The 13,652-nt window shown below is 43.9% G+C and overlaps 1 protein-coding gene across 2 annotated transcripts in view; it reads right to left on the reverse strand.

Annotated features, from left to right (window-relative positions):
- Positions 1–13,652, reverse strand: part of spag9b (sperm associated antigen 9b) — a 285,882-nt gene that overhangs the window by 254,362 nt on the left and 17,868 nt on the right. The gene's annotated exons all lie outside the window — the stretch shown is intronic.

The following is a 13,652-nucleotide window of genomic DNA, read 5'->3' on the forward strand; positions in this document are numbered from 1 at the left end:
TCTCATCTATACTGCCAAGAATCTTACCATTAGCCAACTACTCTGCATTCCTGTTACTCCTTCCAAAGTGAATCACCTCTCACTTTTTCACATTAAACTCCATTTGCAACCTCTCAGCCCAGCTCTGCAGCTTATCTATGTCTCTCTGTAACCTACAACATCCTTTGTCACTATCCACAACTCCACTGACCTTAGTGTCACCCACAAATTTACTAACCCATCCTTCTATACCCTCATCCAGGTCATTTATATAAATGACAAACAGTGGACCCAAAACATTATTCATTGACTGGACAATGTTCAGTCTCATTTGTGGCTCCTCAGAAACTGAAACGGTCTGTTCCATAAACAAAGAACATTGTAACCCCTGTTGCCTCCACACTGTCCATATCCTTCTATTCATGTATGTGTCACTATGCCTCTTAAACATTACCATTGTATCTGCTTCAACCACCTCCAGCAGACAAGGCTGCAAGGGGATTAGGATTGGCAGCTGAATATTCAAGTAGAGGGGGTGGGGGTTGCCTTCTCAGTAAGAAATGAAATTAAGTCATAGAAAGAAACGAAGTAGGGTCAGATGGTGCCGAATCTGTGTGGATAGAACTGAGGAAGCATAAAGATGAAAAAACCATAAGTGGAATTATGTACATGTACAGGCTTCTAAACAGTAATCAGGAGCTGGGGTGCAAGATCACCAAGAGATAAGAAAGATACATACGAAAGGCAAAGTTAGAGTGATCGTGGGGAATTTCAATAAGTAGGTAAACTCGGGAAATCAGGTTGGCAGTCGATTGCAAGAAAAGGAATTTGTGGCATGTCTTTTTGGAGCAGCTTGTGGTGGAGCCCATTAGGGAACAGGCATTTAGTGTTGTGCAAGGATGCAGACTTGATAAAGGAGCTTAAGGTGAAGGAACCTTTAGAGGCAGTGATCTTAATATGATTGAATTTACTCTGCAATCTGACAGGAGGGAGATATAATTAGAGGTAACAGCATCATAGCTGAATAAAGGCAACGACAGAGGCATGAGGGAAGAATTGACTGGGAGAGAAGCCAGCAAGAAAGACTAAGGAACAGCAATGGCAGATGTTTCTGGGAACAATTCAAAAGACACAGCAGAAATTCAACCTGAAGAAAAAGATGCATTGGTACAGGGAGGATGAGGCAACCATGGCTAACTACAGAAGTCAGAGATAACATAAAAGCAAAAGAGAAACATATTGTGCGGTAAAGGGCAGCGGGAAACCAGAGAATTGGAACCTTACAAAGACCAACAGGGGCAACAAAAAACATTAGTAGGGAGAAGACGAAATGAGGGTAATATAAATGAATATAAAGTTAGTAATATAAAAGAAGATTGTAAGAGTTTCTTTAGATATATGAAGGACCAAAATGGACTTTGGGCTGGTGTAAAATGTCACTGGAGAGATAGGAGTGGGGAACAAGGAAATAGCTAAGGAACTGGATAACTACTTCATTTCAGTCTTCACGATGGAACACACGAGTAATATTCCAAAACTTCAAGAGTGAGCGGGCAGAGCTGAGTCTGGTGGCCATTACCAAAGAGAAAGTGCTAGAAAAACTGAATGGCCTGAAGGTGCATAAATCACCTGGACCAGATCAACTACACTGCAGAATTGTAAGGGAGAGAGTTGAAGAGGTCGTAGAGGACTTAGTGGTGATCTTCCAGGGATTGCTAGAATTAGGGAGGGTCCCAGAGATCTGGAAAATCGCTAAGGTGACACCAGTTTAAAAAGAGAGTATGGCAAAAGACAGAAACTTAGAGACTGATTAGCCTCACCTTGGTCGTGAGTTAAGATCCTGGAACCCATTGTGAAGGTGCAATTTCTGAATACTTGGAAGCTGATGGTAAAACAGGGCAAAGTCAGCATGGTTTCATTAAGGGGAGGTCATGCCTGACAAATCTGCTAGAATTCTTTGATTTGGATCAGGTTGGGAGAGTGGGTGAAGAAATGGCAGATGGAGTACAATGTGGAAAAGTGTGAGGTCATTCAGTTTGGTACGAAGAATAGAAGCATGGACTATTTTCTAAATGGGGAGAAAACTGAGAAGTCTGAAGTGCAAAGGGACCTGGGAGTTCTAGTCCAGGATTCTCTCAAGGTAAACTTGCAGGTTGAGTCAGTAGTTAGGAAGGCAAATGCAATGATGGTATTTATATTGAGAGAACTTGAATGTAAAAACAGGGATGTACTTCTGAGGCTCTATAAGGCTTTCATCAGACCATATTTGGAGTATTGTGCTCAGTTTTGGGCACGCATATCTCAGGAAGGATGTACAGGCCCTGGAGCATATTCAGAGGTGGTTCACAAAAATGGTCCCAGGAATGAAAAGCTCAACATATGAGGAACATTTGAGGACTCTGGGTCTATACTCAAAGGAGTTTAGAAGGACGAGGTGGAATCTAATGGAAACATACAGAATACTAAATGGCCTGGACAGAGTGAAGGTTGGGAAGAGGTTTCCATTGGTAGGAGAGACTAGGACCCAAGGGCACAGCCTTAGAGTAAAGGGATGCCCTTTTAGAATGCAGATAAGGAGAGACTTCTTCAGCCAAAGAGTGGTGAATCTATGGATTCGTTACCACAGAAGGTTATGGAGGCCAGGTCATTGAGTATGTTTAAGAGTGAGATAGATAAGTTTTTGAGGATCAGGGGGATCAAGCGTTACAGGGAGAAAGCAGGAGAATGGCGTTAAGAAATTTATCAGGCACGATTGAGTGGTTGAGCAGACTTGATGAGCTGAATGGTCTAATTTCTGCTCCTATGTCTTATGGCAGTGTTTTTCAGGCACTTGCCACCCTCCGTGTTCAAAAAACATGCTCGTCTTTCACATCATCTTGAAACTTTCTCTCTTTGACATTTGTACCCTAGGGGAAAGACTCCAACTATCCATTCTATTCATGTCTCTCATAATTTTGTAAATTTCTATCATCTCCTCAGCCTCCTATATTCAAGTGACTACAACCATCATTTATCGAATCTCTCCTCATAGCTAATACCCTTCAAACCAGGCAACATCTAGTACAGAAATTGTTTACTGTCTCCAAAGCCTCTGCATCCTTCATGTAGTGTGGCAACCAAAATGGCATGCAATATTCCAAATGTGGCTTCACTAAAGTTTTGTATAGTTGTAACATGACTTATCAATTTTTGTATTCAGTGGCTGAGCCAAAGAAGGCAAGCATGCCAAACACTTTCCAGTTGAACTGCCATTTTCCACGACCACCATATCCACTTGAACTGCCACTTTCAGGGAGCTGTGGACTTGTACGTCTAGATCTCTCTGTATATTGATGTTTCTGGAGGGTCCTGCTATTTACTGCATACTTCCCTTATGATTAGATGTTCCAAAATGCTTCACTTCGCAAGTAGATTAAATTCCATCTATCATTTCTCTGCCTGAGTCTTGCTGTATACTCTGGCAGTCCTCATTATCCAGAGCTCCCCAATCTTTGTGTTGTCTGCAAACATACCAATGAGATCACCTATATTCTCCTCCAAATAATTTTTATATATAACAAACAACACGTGTCAGCACTAATTCTTGCAGAACATCAAAAGTCACAGATCTCCTGTTAGTAAAACACCCTTCCACCATTATTCTCTTGCTTCTGTGATCAAATCAGTTCTGCATCCATCTTAGCAGCTCGCCATGGACCCCATCCCATGCGACTTCATCTTCTGTATCAGCCTGCCATGAAGGACTTTGACAAATCCTTGTTGAAGTTCATATGGACATCCACTCCCCTGCCCTCATCAATCAGCATTGTCACTTCTTCAATAACTTTTGTGAGACATTACCTCCTCCATATAAAACCATGCTGTCCATTGCTAATAAGTCCATATTTTTCCAACTGCTGAATCAATGCTGTCCCCAAGAATCTTCTCCAATTATCCCCTGTCACCAATGTAAGGTTCACCAATCTGTCATTTCCCAGATTATCTCTGCTGCCCTTCTTGAACATAGGAACAATATTAGCTATTCTCCAGCCTTCTTGGACTTCTCCTGTGACTAACAATTTTCTCATGGGAAATAAGGCATGACAAGTGACTAAGATGTAAGTAGGTGAGCACTTTGGGACCAGTGATCAAAATTTTATTAGTTTTAAAATAGTTATGGAAAAGAATAGGCAGGAGTAAGGCTAACTTTGATGGTATTAGACAGGAGCTTTCAAAAGTTGATTAGGAGAGGTTATTCGCAGGTTAAGGGTCGTCTGACATGGGAGAGATTTTCAAAAATGAGATAATGAGATTTAAGTGACAGTATGTTCCCGTCAGTGTGAAGTCAAGACTTGCAAGTAATGGGAATATTGGGTGACTAGAGGTATTAAGGCTCTGGTCAAGAAAAATCTAATGATGACCATGAAATCATTGGTGAACCACATGGATTTTTGTGACAATCAACAATGTCATTTAATGTGTCTACTTATTATTCCAGACCAACAGCAATGTGTAGGTGACTGTCAACTGCCTCTGAGCAAGTCGGTATGAACAATTTTTGCTGGCTAGTCCCGTGAATCCACATTCCATGAATGAACAAATATATTAAGAGCAAAGGAGTTACTAGAGAGATCAACGAGGCTACGTTAGATCACTTGGTTTTCAGGGAGAGCTTGCCAAGTGAATATAAAATTGGCTTGACCAGGTGGCAGCATGCAGTAGAAGATTATGCTTTGGACTGGTGGCCTGTGACCAGCAGTGTTCTGTAAGGATTGGTGCTGGGTCCACTGATGTATGTCACTTGTATAAATGATTTGGATAAGAATTTGGAAAGAACGGTTCTTACGTTTGTGGATGACACGAAAAGTGGTGGTATAGTGGACAATAAAGAAGGTTATCTAAGATTACAAAGGGATTTTGATTAATTGGAACAATGGCCTGAAGAGCAACAGATGGAGTTTAAGTCAGATAAATGTGAATGTTGCATTTTGGGAAGACAAACGAGGGCAGGGCTTACACAGTTAATGATAGATCCCTGAGAGTGTTGTCAAATAGAGACCCCTAGGGATTCAGGAAAGTTGTGTCACAGGTACACAGGGTAGTGAGGAAGGTATTTAGCATACTTGCCATCATTGCTGAGACCATTCATTACATGTGTTGGGACATCATGTTGCAACTGCACACAAGTTTGGTGAGACCACTTTTGGAATACTGTGCACAATTCTGGTTGTCAAGCTATAGGAAGGATATTATTAAATTAGAGAGGGTACAGAGAGATCTACAAGGATGTTACCTGGTCTGGAGAGTTTGAGCTACAGGAGAGACTGGATACGTTGGGACTGTTTCCACTGGAGCATAGGAGGTTGAGGGGTGACCTCAGAGATTTATAAAATCATGAGGGGCAGAGATAAGGTGAATAGCAAAGGTCATTTCTCTAGACTAGGAGAGTTCAAAACTAAAGGGCATATTTTTAAGGTGAGAGGAGAAAGATTTTAAAAGAGACCTGAAGGGCAATGTTTTTACACAAAGGGCTGTTTGTTCATGGAATAAACTGCCAGAGGAAATGGTAGATGTAGGTATAGTTAAAATATTTTTAAGAAATGAATCGGTATATGAATCGGAAAGGTTTTGAGGGATATGGGCCAAATTTAGGCAAACAGGACGACTTTAGTTTGGGAAACTTGGTCGGCATAGACAAATTGTCCAAAGGGTCTGTTTCTGTGCTATATGTCTCTATGACAACGTGTGAAACCACAGGAGATAGGTGAGCTATGAACTATTTCTTCTCAATATTTACTGAGAAGAAAGAATGGTAGCTCGGGAAATTAACCGTGATATCTTCAAATAAGTTCACATTGCAGAAGTGGTGGTGCTGCAGGTCTTAAAATGCGTAAAGGTAGCTAAATCCTCAGCACCTGACCAGATGCAACCCAGAACACTGTAGGAATCTAGGAAAGAGATTGCGGGACTCCTTGCAGAGACATTTTTATCAGCAACAGCCATGGTTGAGGTACCAGAAGACTGGAGGCTGTCTTAAATATTTAAGAAAGGCTGGAAAGAAAAGGCAGGACTACAGGTTGGTGACCCTTATGTCATTGGGGGTAAATCTTTGCAGGGGATTCTAAGAGACAGGATTTACAAGCATTTGAAAAGGCAAGGACTGATTAGGGATCACCTGCATGGATTTGTGCATGGGAAATCGTGTCTCACTAACTTGATTAAGTTTTTTTGAAACAGTGACAAATAAAAGATTGACGAAAGTAGAGCAGTAGCCGCTGTTCATATGCTTTGTTGGAGTCCATTTGACAAAGAATTGCATGGTAGACTAGTTAGCCAGGTTAGATCACAGGATCCAGGGGAGCTAGCCAACTGGACATAAAATTGGCTTGAAAGTACAAGACAGAGTGCGACAATGGAGGGTTGTTTTTCAGACTTGAAGTCTATGACCAGCCGTGTGCTACAAGGATCAGTGCTAAGTCCACCGCTTTTCATCATTTATATAAATGACTTGAATGTCAATATATGAGGTATTGTTAGCTAGTTTGCTGATGAAATCAAAATAGGTTGTGTAATGGACAGCGAGAAGATTATCTCGGAGTACAACAGGACCTTGATCAGATGGACTCAAGATTAGAGTGGTGCTGGAAAAGCATAGCAGGTCAGGCAGCATCTGAGGAGCAGGAAAGTCAACGTTTCGGGCAGGAGCCTTTCATCAGCAATGAGACTGGGAGTGTCTGGGCTGGGGAGAAGGTAGCTAAGAGTGCAAGAGATGGATGTAGGTGGGGATAAAGGTGGTAGGTCAGAGAGGAGAGTGGAGTGAATAGGTGGGAAGGAAGATTGACAGGTAGGACAGGTCATGAGGATGGTGCTGAGCTGGAAGATTGGAACTGGGGTAAGGTGGGGAGAGGGGAAATGAGGAAAGTGGTGAAGTCCACATTGATGCCCTGGGGTTGAAGTGTTCCAAGGCAGAAGAGAGAAGTTCTTCCCCCAGGGGTTGGGTGGTGAGGGAGTGGCTGTGGAGGAGGCCCAGGACCTGCATATCATCAGCAGAGTGGGAGGGGGAGCTGAAATGTTCGGCCACGAGGTGGTGGATTGATTCGTTCAGGTGTCCTGGAGATGTACCTTAAAGTGCTCTGCGAGAAAGCGTCCAGTCTCCCTAATGTAAAGGAGACTGCATCGGGAGTGAAGGATACAATAAGTGACATTTCTGGAATTACAGATGAAACTTTGATGGATGTGGAAGGCTCCTCTGGGACCTTGGATGGAGGGGAGGGGGGAGGTGTGGGTGCAGGTTTTGCAACTCCTGCAGTGGCAGGGGAAGGTGCCAGGATGGGAGGGTGGGTTGTGGGGAGGGGCGCGTGGACCTGACCAGGTAATCACGGAGGGAACGGTCTTTGCGGAAAGTGGATATGGTGGGGAGGGATATATATCCCTGGTGGTGGGGTCTGTTTGCAGGTGGCGGATATGTTGGCGGATGAAGCAGCTTATGCAGAGGTTGGTGGGCTGGAAGGTGAGGATCGGGGGTGGGGGGGGGGGGGGGGGGAGGTTCTGTCCTTGCCACAGTTGGAGGTGCGGGACATAGATGCGATGTGTGGGAGGGCATCTTCAACCACGTGGGAAGGAAAATTACGGTCTTGAAAGGAGGCCATCTGGTGTGTTCTGTGGTGGAACTAGTCCTCCTGGAGAAATTAGGAATACGGTATAGCATTTTGCAGGAGGTAGGGTAGGAAGAGGTGTAGTCCAGATAGCTGAGAGAGTTGGTGGGTTTGTTAAAATGTCAGTGTTAGGTTGGTCGTCATTGATGGAGATGGAAAGGTCCAGGAAGGGGAGGGAGATGTCAGAGATGGTCCACGTGAACTTGAGGTCAGAGTGGAATGTGTTGGTGAAGTTTATGAATTGCTCAATCTCCTCATGGAAGCACAAGGTTGCATCGATGCAGTCATCAACGTAGCGGAGGAAGAAGTTGGGAGTGGTGTCAGTGCAACTACACAAGATGGACTGTTCTAAGCAGCCAACAAAGAGACAGGCATAGCTGGGGCCCATACGGGTGCCCATGCCTACCCCTTTGATCTGGAGGGAGTGGGAGGATTCGAAGGAGAAATTGTTAAGGGTCAGGACCAGTTCAGCCAAACCAATGAGTGTCAGTGGCAGGGTACGTCGGGAGAGGAAGAAACGGAAGGCTTGGAGGCCCTGGTCGAATGGAGGTGGAGAGGGATTGGAGGAGGTGGAGGGCATGGGTCGTGTCCTGAATGTATGTGGGGAGTTCCTGTATGAGGTAGGATAGAATAGTATCAAGGTAGGTGGAGATGCGTTCGGTGGGGCAGGGGCAGGAGCAGGCTGAGACAATGGGTCGGCCTGGGTGGTCAGGCTTCTGGGGATCTTGGGAAGGAAGTAGAATTGGGCAGTGCGGAGTTCCCAAACTGAGTTTAGAAGCTGTGGGTGGGAGATCTCCTGAGGTGATGAGGTTGTGTATGGTCCGGGAGATGTTGGTTTGGTGATAGGGGTTGAGGTCATGGTCGAAGGGGCAGTAGGAGGAGGTGTCTCCGAGTTGGCGCCTGGCTTCAGCGGTGTAGAGGTCAGCGCACCAAACTTCCACTGCATCTCCTTTATCTGCTGGTTTGATGGTGAGGTTGGGACATTCCCGCAGAGGGAGTGGAGGGCTGTGTGTTGTGATGGTGAGAGGTTGGAATGGGGGAGAGGGAGTAGACAGGTTGAGGCGGTTAATGTCTTCAGTTGGAAATGAAGAGATCGAAGGCAGGTAATAGGCCAGCATGGGGTGTCCAGGTGGATCGAGTGTGTTAGAGGTGGGTGAAGGGGTCCTCGGAAGGTGGGCGGGAATCCTGATTGAAAAAGTAAGCTTGGAGGCGGAGGAAGAAGTGTTTGACGTTTAACTGAAGCTTGGAAGGAGGGGGATTAAGGTAAAGCCTTTGCTGAGGACTGATCGTTCGTCCTCAGTGAGGGTGAGGTCTGGGGGAGGGATGGTAAAAACTCGACAGGGCTGGGAGCTAGGAACTGGTGTAGGTGTGAAGCTGGGAGTGGTGGTGGGGGGGTAATGGAGTGGAGTCATTAGCAGAGGTGATGTTCGCCTCAGGGTTCTGGGGGATGGGGACACTGGGATCCATGGGTGGGACATGTCAGCACTATGCAGGCGAGTGACTTTGGTGGGGACCAAAGTGGTGGCGATGATGGCAGTAGGGGACTTTAGTTGGCCTCCTCCATTGCCACTCCCTCACCACCCGATGCCTGAAGGAAGAACACTTCATATTCCGCCTGAGAACACTTCAACCCCAGGGCAACAATGTGGACTTCACCAATTTCCTCATTTCCCCTCCCCCGACCTTATCCCAGTTCCAACCTGCCAGCTCAGCACCATCCTCGTGGTTTATTCTACCTGCCAATCTTCCTTACCACCAATTTGCTCCACCCTCCTCTCCAATCTATCACCTTTATCCCCACCTCCATTCACTTATTGCACTCTTTGCTACCTTCTCTCCAGCCCCAACGCGACCACTCCCCCCAACCCCCTGCCATTTCTCTCTCCCCCTGGAGGCTCCCAGCTCATTCCTGATGAGGGGCTCTTGGCCGAAACGTCGATTTTCCTGCTCCTAAGATGCTGCCTGACATGCTGCACTTTAATCATGATTCTGATCTCCAGCATCTGCAGTCCTTACTTTCACCTTGATCAGATGTGTCTATGGGCCAAGAAGTGCAAGATGGGAGTTAAATTTAGAGAAATATGAGGTGCTGCATTTTTGAAAGGCAAATCAGGGCAAGACTCAGACACTTAACGGTCAGTTCCTGGTGGGTGTTGCTGAACAAAGAGAACTTGGAGTGCAGGTTCATAGTTTATTGGAAGTGGAGTCGCAGGTAGACAGGATGGTGAAGGCACTTGGCACGCTTGCCTTCATTGGTCAGAACACTGAGTACAGCAGTTGGGATGCCATTTTGCAGCTGTACAGGACATTGGTCAGGCCACTTTCGGAACATAATTCTGGTTATGCTTCTATATGAAGGATGTTGTTATACCTGAAAGGGTGCAGAAAAGATTTACAAGGGTATTCCCTAGACTGGAGGGTTTGAGCTATCGGGAAAGGCTGAACAGGTTGGGGCTTTTTGCCCTAGAGGATTGAAGACTGACGGGGGACCTAGAGAATTGTAAAATCATGAGGGGCATGGATAGGGTGAATAGCCTTTTTCCTTGGGTGGGAGAGTCCAGAACGAAAAGGATATCAAGTTTAAGGTGAGAGGGGAAAGATTTTAAAAAAAGACCTGAGGGGTAGTTTTTCACCCAGACAGTGGTGGTACAATTACAACATTATAAAGTATCAGGAGGGGTACACAAATGTGAAGGTTTAGAGCAATTAGGGCCAAATGGCTAGCAAATGAGATTAGGAGATTGGGAAGTCTAGTTGGTGCAGATGAGTTGGACCAAAAAGCCTGCTTCTGTGCTGTATGACTCTATGACTCCTCACATACGGATAAAACACCTTGGTATTTTCCTTAATCCTGTTTGCCAAAGGCATTTCATGGCCCCTTTTAGCCTCCTAACTCCTTGTTTAAGATCTTTCCAGCTTTCTTTGTATTCTTCAAGGGCTCTGTGTATTTTCAGTTTCCTAAATCTCACATATGCCTCATGTTTCTTTTTGAGTAAGCTCACAATCTCTGTTTCTCTTGTCATTCAAGGTTCCCAAACTCTGCCATCTTTATCCTTCATTTTCAAGGAAACAGTTTGGTCCGGAATTCTTTTTTTTAAAAACAGATATTTTTATTGAAAATTTAACATATTTTTACAAGTTTACAAATAAAAAGAACCCCAAGTATAAACATTGAGATACAATTAAATATTAAATAAATAATAATCAAAATTTAACAAAAGAAAAATAACGAGAGAGAAAAAAACAAAACTCAACTGACTACTAGTCTAACCTACAACTAAGCAGAGTGTATAATTAAGTCTCTTACATTATTCAAATAAGAGAAAAAAAAACAACCGACGGATAACACAGAAATTGGGTAGAGAGATACATGCTCGGAATGTATTAACATCAAATCATAACAAAACCCGTATTCGTGTGGGATTCCTCTCCCAAGGGGCCCTGGACCAGCCAGGTTCGCCATCTCAATTAAATAAAAGCCCTTGTTAGGATGGCTGAAATATCTGTATTTATGTAATTCAAGAAGGGCTGCCATATTTTATAGAATAATGCGGTCTTTTGGTGCACCATATTTGTAAGGAAGACAAGGGGAATACATTTCATGATTAATCTGTGCCAATTCAAAAGTCCAGGGGGGCCCTCAGCCACCCAGTTTACCAAAATTATTTTCTATTCTCTCTTTGGAGCAAGGAAAAATATCTCTTCCCGTGCATATCCAGGGAGGGTAAGTTCAAAAAGCCCAAAAGGAGAGATACAGGGTCCACTCTAATTTCCATTCCCAAGATTTCTGTCAGAGCACTTGCGACTTTAGTCCAATATCTATTGATCTTATGACAGGTCCATAAGCAATGTACAAGAGTGCCCACCTCTATTTTACATTTGGGACACATTGGCAAAATTTAAGGCAGGAGCATCACCAATCGATCCGGTGCTATATGAGCCCTATGAAGTATCTTCAACTGAATGGCCTGAGTTCAGTTGCAGATGGTGATTCTTCTGGCGTTTTCCCAAATGTCATTCCATGTTTCCATAGAGATTTCTAGTCCCAAATCCTGATCCCATGTTTTAAGCAGATTGTCCATATCTCCTGATACTTCATGTAGTAAATGATAAATAGTACTGTCGGAAGATACCCCATTGGCCATAGCACTCTACATTCTCTACCTGATTTATAAAGACTATCTAATAACGTAGTCTTCTTCTGTGTGTAATCTCGAATTTGGAAGTATCGAAAGAGGTCTCCATTAGGTAATCCAAATTTCTGATGCAACTGTTCAAACGACATCAGGATCCCTTCTTTAAACAGATCTCCTAAACATTAGATATCCCTGGATCTCCAGAGTTTGAAAGTGGCATCTGTAGGCCCCCGGTTGAAATCCCCATGCTCACACTATCGGAGCATAGGGGACGTTTTACGTGAGTTGCCCTCATTTTGCCGCATTATATTCCAAGCTTTAATTGTGTTTAGTATTATAGAGTTTTTACAGTGGTCCGTAATGATTTTCCCCTTGTCTGAAAATAAAAAAGGTTAATAAGTGGGCATTTTACTTGAGAAGCCTCGATGTCCACCAGATTGATTGCAGGTCAGACCAGACCCAAATCAGCTAAGTAACTTAATAGGGAACTTAAATGATATTTCCTAGAATCTGGGAAATCCAATCCTCCCCTTGTCTGTGGAAGCTGTAGCTTCTTCAGCTTAATGAGGGGCCGTCTATGATTCCAGATGAAGGAACCCAACCAGCCATATAAATTTACGTAGTGCCAGCATCGACAGCATCACCGGAAGCATTCTCATAGGGTATAGGAAACAGGGCAGGACATTCATTTTAATTAGTGCTATTCTACCTATCCAGGAAATTGGAAGGTCTCCTAATTGCTGGAGGTCCTGCCTTATCCTTTCCAGTAAATGCACAAAGTTAGCCTTGTATAACTGACCAAATACTGGAGTAATAAAAATGCCTAAATATAAGAAACCCTCCAGGGATCATCGAAAGGGAAAGTGGGATCCGTCCAATAAGTGGGACATACTAGCAAGGCCACCCATTGACATAGCCTCCGATTTTGAGAAATTAATTTTGGAGCCTGAAAATACACTAAATGTTTTAATAACGTAGATGTCCGTGCCTCACTTAATCCAAGGATTACTGAGAAATAGAAGAACATCATCTGCATAAAGGGTAATTTTATGTTTACTTATACCAATCCTCAGGGCCATTATATTAGGGTCAGCCCATATAGCTTCTGCTAGTGGCTCAATTATTAGCATAGATTGCAATGGCGAAAGGGGACATTCCTGACGGCGGCCGCTATCCACACTGAAGCTATCCGAGCCTAAACCAATGGAAATCTTAACTGCCTTGGATAACCATATAATGTTGAGACCCATTTGGTAAACACCTTTCCAACGTGTAGGACAAATATGACCATTCAACCCTGTCGAATGCCTTTTCCGCGTCTATTGAGACTACTGCTCCTGGTATCTTTCCCTGATGGCAGGCTTGAATCACATTCAAAACCCTCCTGACATTGGATGATCAACGGCCCTGAATAAACCCCATCTGATCCTCCTTTTTAATATGTGGCAATACCCTTTCTAGCCTCATTGCTAACGTTTTAGCGAGGATTTTAAAATCTACATTTAGCAAGGATATTGGTCTGTAAGACGCACAATCTTCTGGGTCCTTTCCTTTTTTGAGGATAAGAGAAATATTCACCTCTTTCAGCAAAGACAGGAGACAGCCCTGATGTATGAATAGTTGTAAAAGTCCATAAGTGGACCAACCAATATTCCTATAAATTCTTTATAGAATTCAGCTGGAAAGCCATCTGGGCCAGATGCCTTACCATTTTGAAGTTGCCTGATCGTGTCAAGTATTTGTTGAATTGTTAGTGGAACATTCAAGACTGATACCTGTTCCGGAGTTAGGTCCAGAAAGGTCAGGTTTTTAAAAAATGACTGCATCTTCCTAGTCCTGTCTTCGCAATCCTGCGATTTATATAAAATCAGAATAAAATTTTCTAAAGATTGCGTTAATCCTT

Source organism: Hemiscyllium ocellatum, chromosome 25 (genome assembly GCF_020745735.1).
Source record: "Hemiscyllium ocellatum isolate sHemOce1 chromosome 25, sHemOce1.pat.X.cur, whole genome shotgun sequence".
Taxonomy (NCBI): domain Eukaryota; kingdom Metazoa; phylum Chordata; class Chondrichthyes; order Orectolobiformes; family Hemiscylliidae; genus Hemiscyllium; species Hemiscyllium ocellatum.